Below are 7,551 nucleotides of genomic sequence, written 5' to 3' on the forward strand. Positions count from 1 at the left end.
ACCCATAGCATTCACAAAAGCTAACATTGTCACCAATGAACCTCTTTCTGCTGAAACAGCTTGCGATACCCTCTTAGTTCCACGAGTTGAAATAATCTTTCGAGGATCGGTTACTGTTAATAATCCTGTCTCATCTGCATTAAAAATACATTCTGGTTTGAATTTATATTTTAATTGAACTTCTGACAAGTTATCAAAAAACATTGATACCGTATGTTCATTAAATGCAGTTGCACGAGCAAGACTAATTTTTTCTGGCTTACATAGTGATAATTTTGGATGTCGTATCAAAAAACTTTCCAACCATTGCTTTCCAGCCATTTTATTTTGGTGTCATGACTCTGGAATACTGTTAGAATTTAATGCAATTCCGTACTTGTAGGCTAACTGCCTAGTTTGTAATTTAGTTAAACCATAGCACATATTTGAAGATGTATGCAAATAATCTGCAATAGCACTTTCCTCGGACGCATGAAATATTTTTCTATTTCCAATGTTTACAGCGTGTTTATAGTCTGGCAGCTTTTGATATCTTGCCATTTTAACAGCTCTACCTAATGCAGATTTTGATAAACTATATATTTCAGCTGCATCTTGTATAGAAATACCCTTACAATTTGTTTCGAAAAATTAATTAGTTATTAGCATACTTCGATCAAATCGACTCTTAGTCGACTTATTCGATTTCAAAAATGTATTAGTTGATTTTATTCGACTTTAAAAAATATATTAATCGATATAGTCGACAGTCGAATTATTTAACAATATTAACATCACTACTCATTAATATTATTACAAATTCATGCTAATATAATGTTTATAAGCTCATGTTAATATAAATTCATAAAGCTCATACAATTAATATTAATGCTTTAATTTCGGGATTTAGTAAATATGGTACCAGTATTTGCAGCTTTTCTGCCATATTTTCGGATTGAATATTTGCTATGTCAAGAATTAAGAAAAAAAATTAATTTATATTTGTAAGTTTATATTTATACAGTGTAATTACAATAGGCTAGTTATTAAATTAGTTATCAAAGTTGTTTTGATTTATTACGAACTCAAATTGTTGAAATATTTGAGAGTTCACTTGATTTTCTTTGTTTCATTGATGAAATCAACAACTTCTTTAAAAGCATTATTGCAACTTAAAATTTTTTTTTTTTTTGTAATTTTTGCCCTCCTGAGGAGGGCTGAGGGGATGAAGTGAATTATTCTTGATGCAATATTTACTTTTGATAAAATGTTATAGCACATAAGCTATAAATAAACTTAAAGCAAGACATGTTTTGCTAATGTTTGGGTTTCACATTTCATTTGATTGTTGCGGTTTTCATTTGAATTAATATTAACAAAAACACTTTAAAAGTGTTTTGAATTATAGCAAAAATGGAGCTTTCCCATCTAGTAGAGCTAACTAATTTTAAGTTGATTTTTGCGTGCTGTTTTAAAATATCCCGCCATCTAGAGAATGATTTAAAAATGCATAATTTTGCTAATTAGTTTTAAAAAAGCTAGCTACTTACCTTGAAGTGGACGAAGACGTCAGAAGTAATTTTCACAGAAAATCTCACAGATTTTTTACTACTCTCTGTGGTAGATAATTTTTGAGTAACCCACCATTGCCTTCGAACTCAAATCTTGTCATAACAATAATTGCTCAACGTGACCTTGAGGTGCAATCTACTATTATTAAATAGAATTTACTAATTTTTTTTTAACAATATGCTTTTAATTTTTTAGAAATATACCGCAACTCATTTTGAATGTTGTTATTCAAATAATGTATTTTTGTTTACTTAAATTCAAATAATGTATTCATTTTTGTTTACTTAAATTCAAATAATGTATTTTTGTTTACTTTTGGTTACTCAAGGATGTTCTGCAGATCAAACTAAGCCAGTAATTAAATTTTTTTTTTTTAAATTGCCATTATTTATATGATAAATTTTGCCAATTACACATCGCATTATTAATGATTGTTATATTACATAAATTTTAATACGGCAGTTATTTTTTTTTTAATTTTGATATTTTTTTTATATTTACTGCGCATTGTTAAGCAGTCTATAATTTTTAATGGTTTTAAACAACATCAAAAATTAACAGCTAAAATGTTTTAGCTGTTAATTTTTGTACTGTAATTATACAATTACTGAATATTGAAATTGGAAATTAACCAGGATCTAAAAACATGTTGCTTTTATGGCTTTTGTTGGTTGTAAACAAAAATAGACTACGATTGTTGTTTACCAGAAAGTCAAAATTTTTTATTTACACTGGACTTTTATAACTAAGTTATCCATGTTATTAATCGATTAAGGGCTTTCTTGTAAAATTATACACGCCGGGTTTTTATTGTCTCTTGTCAGTGGTAAAATTTTAGGCTCGTGTTTCATTAATTTAGGGGATGTTTGATGTTTCACAAACGGTGTCTTCATTTTTATTTAAACTTCTGTAGGACACAAGTCTGATAAAATGGAATCCTGAATTTCTTCTAAATTTAATGTTAACTATTTAGATATTTATCAGATTTAAATGTTTAAACTATATTTATTTATTTATTTCGGCAGTAAAAAAAGAAAACGATACCGTGTTATAAAAAATAAAATCTACATGACTGGGGCTAAAAAAGGACAATGTTTGCCTTATCATTACGCCCTGATATTACCTCATATCAACTGTTACTTGAACACCGCTTGCATCATCTTTTTTTGTTGTTTGTTTATCTGTTTGGCAAGTTTTAAGGGTTTAGGTTTGATGGGCACGTTCGTTAATGATTTTAAATATTTTTATTTGTTTTCATTCGATATTACTATATAATTAGTAAAACTGAATTTTAACCCAAATTTGCCAAATAGTGTTTTGTTATGCAGTTGCAATTAATCAGAAGTTGAAAAAGTTGTAATAAACTTTCAAACATTCAAAATAAGTTAAATTAACAAACATTTGACATACAACAGTTAAACTAAATTGAAAGGTATATTTATTCATAAAATGTTTGTTTTTTTCAGAAGTAGCCGGCATTTTTCAATAACATTTTATAAACAAATAAGCCGCCGTTCTTAAATAAACACTGACTAATAAGCACTGGTTTTTAATAATTGTCGCACCTATATCACACTTTTATTGTTAAAATTATTATTGCAATAAGGATATTTTTGTTATAAAAACATCATTATTCTACTAATGATCAATTCAAAAAAGAACTAAAAGAAAAAGCAGAGTTGTTTAAAATAACAACAAAAACAACAAATAAACAAATGTGTAATATCTGAAACAAATAAACAAATGTGTAATATCTGAAAGACACCTTTGTGGTTCAGATGCTTGGAGAAATTGCTCCATTACTCCAGACTTCCACATTATGTTTTATTTAAAAACATAACAGAGAGTTGTTTGTTAATTGCTTACTTTTGCTTGCTTAGTAGTAATCAGAGTTTTTTTGAGTCAATTAAAAAATTAGTGTTTTAATAAACACTATATTAACCAATAGTTCAGACTAGGCTGTGGCCTAGGGCCCACGCTGAACAGGAGCAGCCAAAAAGTTAATGTTTTTGAGTTTAAAATTTCACTGTTAATATAATTAACATCAGGACACGTTTTGTTGTTAATTAATCAATGAAAATAATTTTTCTAATTAATCTACATCGTTATCGGACTTGAAGTATTCTGTACGATTTTTAATCTATGAATTTTTTTCTTAGTCAGCAACAAAATAAAATTCTTCATACATTTTAATATGAAAAAATTTTTTTTTTTTAATTTATGAAAAAAAGTGGCACCCAAAAGTTTCGGTGCCTAGAGCCTTATTATACCTTATTGCGGCACTGAATAAACATAAAAGTTCTTGGTATATACAAAATGTTTATGAATTAATGTTTTATGTTATGTTTTAAAACTTTATTTACAATAATAACTCTACAACTTTTAAAATTCTTTGCTTAATAATACTGATTGTTAATGCTAATTTTACTGTTAAATTTTTGTTTCAAAAAATGCAGAAAAAATCTTATGAATCTCACGCGACAAAGTTCAAAAAAAGTATTGCTATTATTATTTTTATTTATTTTAGGATTTCCAGAAATATTTAGCCTGCCAATATTTGGTCTATAAATAATGTCAATGGCAAGATTTTAAGTCATCTCAATATTTATTTTAAGATTAAAACGATTTGTTTAAAAGGACATAAACTTCATTTTCCTCATTGAGCAAAAATTGTTTGATTCTGCAGCTAAGAAAAATTGTTTGATTCTGCAGCTAAGAAAAAGAAGCGAATATGAAGTTTTTAGTTTTATTTACCGTGCTTGCTTGTAAGTTTCTAACTATTAATTTGCAAGAAATGTTGCTTTTAGTAAAAAATTTTAGTTTCATTTACCGTGCTTACTTGTAAGTTTCTAACTATTAATTTGCAAGAAATGTTGCTTTTAATAAAAAACTAGATGTGCCCAAGGTAGCGTAAATAAAGCAATATATATTATTTGTATTTATACATATTAGTTATAATGAACACATAATATTTGACTAACGGGGAGACGCATTTTTTAACATGTAAATATAGCTTTTAATATATTTTATACGTTTAATATTTAAAAGTATATACACTGTAAAATTGCCGAGGTTCGGTTACCGTGTTGCTTCGGTTTTTTAGGAGTAAATGGCAAAAAATGAAATACGTAGGGGAGAGTGGGGTACCATAATACATGGGGTACCATGAATCATTGTAATTGGAAAGCCATTTTAGGAGTTGTGACAACCACTTTCATATAGTGAAACACTTACTACTAGAGCTATGTTTAAAAAAAATATATATCATTTGACATCATTTGTCCTGCGAGGGGTCGAAATTAGTGTTTTTTAATGACAAAGTAATTTATTAGTTTTTAAAGCTCGTAAGTTTTAAGGTATTTTATTCAATGTGTCTATTGGTAAGTAATATTATTTTGTAAACTACAATTCATAGGCTTTTTACTTCAATAAACAAAATCATTGAAAAAACAAATTAATACTAAAAATAAAGCGATTGTTTTCTCTAGCAAGAATGGGGTAACTTGATACAGCATTTATGGGGGGCCCTAAAACTGTAGAGTAATACTCCATTGTGTCATAAACAATTCTAAAAATCACTTCTTTTAATATTTAACATCAATTTTAAAAAAAATTTATGTAACTATATTACAAGGAGAAAACATTTCGATACAAAGCCTTTATTTATTGACGCTTAAGAATGACACTTAAAACAATATCGTATCTGGTCTTCTGGAATGTGATTTTGACCATTGGATGCATTATTTGGATTATAAATATTCATTTGTTTATATTTCAAATAAAAAACCGCCTTTTCTCTATGTTTTATATTTTTTATTTACTTTTTTAATGATGCTCGTAGTATGTATTAAGGTACCCCATGGGTAGGGTACCTTGAAACAAATTTCTAATTTTACTTTAACTAGTCTCACAAGTTTAACCTGTTGTATTATGATAATTTATAGAATTTATTTTGTGGGTATAAATTTATTTTACAAATTAAACTAATCGCCTGAAGAAAAGGTGTATTAAATAATTTGTTACGAAGAAAAAACCAAAAGTGTGTCATGGTGCCCCACTTTCCCCTAAATGGCGTAATTCAAGTTTTACGAGCTTTAATTTTCAAATAATGTTTGCAGTTTGAATGTGTAAAGAGGTAAAAAAAAAAAAAAAAAAATAGTAAGAGGGCAACAGCAATGACGTCAAAAGAGCTTCTCTCATCGATAGGAGTAACAGGAAGCATACTATAAAAAAAACCAAATTTGTTGAGCGACAACATCAAACACATTTTAGTTAAAATCTTAAGTTATTAACTAAGTAAATAAGGCAAGTGTTGATGTAAGTGTTGGTTTTATTTTCGGCGAAAGTACACCTGTCTTGTACTATTTATTCATCAGACACCACTCCAATAAGATATTTTCTCAAGATTTTAAATAATAGGCTATCAAACCGTGCAATGTTAATTCAGCTAAGCACTATTGGTCAATGGTGTTTGACTATTTAGTATTGTGACTTTGACCATTTTATGGTTAGCCTAAAGAAACTTTGTATTAGCTATAAAAACGCTTCAGTCTGCTGTGATAAGTTTGAAACATTCTTGCCAGCTCATGTTTTCTTTCAAAGGCAATAATAGCTATGATTATTTTGAGTATTTATTTTATACAACGGAATTTAAAATTGTGCACAGAATCCGTAAAACTTCGGTTTTTATAAAGTACTATTTCATTAATTAAACTTTTAGATTTATGTCCGAATGTTTTTTGATGGATGGTTTGAAAAGACAATCGTTCCTATTACCACAAGTTTGAAGGCTTCAAAGTCATTTTTTTGAGCGTTTACGTCTTATATATAACGCTAGAACTAATAAACTTAGAACAAGAAGTTTTTAGCTGCTGCGATAATTAGTAAACGCAATCAAAATTTAGACTACATCAAAACGAAAAACGACTTCCACGTATCTGTCAATCAAATAGTTCCTTGAGTTTTAAAAATATCAAGCTAATGACATTTTTTAGAGATTTACAGCTCAACATTAATTATAGAGGTTTTGCTTACTTGAGTCAGCGATATGTGAAAGATTTATAAATAAACATAAAGGGCTTTTTTAAAGAAAAACTGAATATTTTTGTTAAGCAAAATAACTTACTACTTTTAAATGAATTAACCAGTATTGTTTCATGATTTTACAATAAAATTACATTTAAAAATTAGTTTTTATAGTTAGTGTTTTGTGGTAATGCGATGTGTTTAGACGAATTTATGAGATGGTATTAAAACTATGGTCAAAGTAGATGATCTCATTTTAAATAAAATATTAAAAATGCTAGTTTTTATTTATAGTTATTAATATTATCATTATTTTATTTTTAAAATATAAATTGACAATGTAGTTGTCTGTATGTTTTAGAAGAAGAAGCGATAATATGTGAATGTTTAAAGCTTAAGTGACAGAACCTACGAAACTTCAAAATTCAAGCTAGTCGCTAGTTTTTGTTTATTACTATTATTATTATAATTATTATTATACATATATCTATATACGTATACATATATCTGTGGCCATAGGTAAATTTATGATAAATGCAAATATGACATTTTGCAATAGAGTTTGAAAGAGTTTGAAAGTTTGCAAAAGAGTTTGAAAATTTAGTTTGCTGCCATAAATCTAATATATAATATATAATTATAATATAGCTAGACATAAATAAATTGTTATTGGCCAAAACTGTAGTCTATGGTTATACAACTTTAGAATTTGTTTATTTTTTCAGCGATTTTACTTTTTGTCCAAACCATAGAAGAGCATTCACACGATGAAGATCATCCTATGGGCAAACATGAAAGTTTCGAACAACACGATGGTCATAAAGAAACTGAAAAAAGTCACGACGATCACGGACACAACCACGACCATGACGATCATGCAAAGAATTAAAGATTATTTGAACTTTTACTAATCAAGTTCAATTATACCTTTTGTATGATTTAAAATCAATAATATGTAAAATTACTGTTTAAGTA

At 27.6% G+C, this 7,551-nt stretch overlaps 1 long non-coding RNA gene across 1 annotated transcript; it reads left to right on the forward strand.

Moving 5' to 3' along the window:
- The first annotated feature begins 4,174 nt into the window (after nt 1-4,174).
- On the forward strand, nt 4,175-7,551 carry LOC100207929 (uncharacterized). The gene is made up of 2 exons (XR_010637999.1): nt 4,175-4,316; nt 7,302-7,551. It is a non-coding gene; the product is annotated as an uncharacterized LOC100207929 (long non-coding RNA).

The sequence above is a fragment of the Hydra vulgaris genome, chromosome 04, assembly GCF_038396675.1.
Source record: "Hydra vulgaris chromosome 04, alternate assembly HydraT2T_AEP".
Taxonomy (NCBI): Eukaryota; Metazoa; Cnidaria; class Hydrozoa; order Anthoathecata; family Hydridae; genus Hydra; species Hydra vulgaris.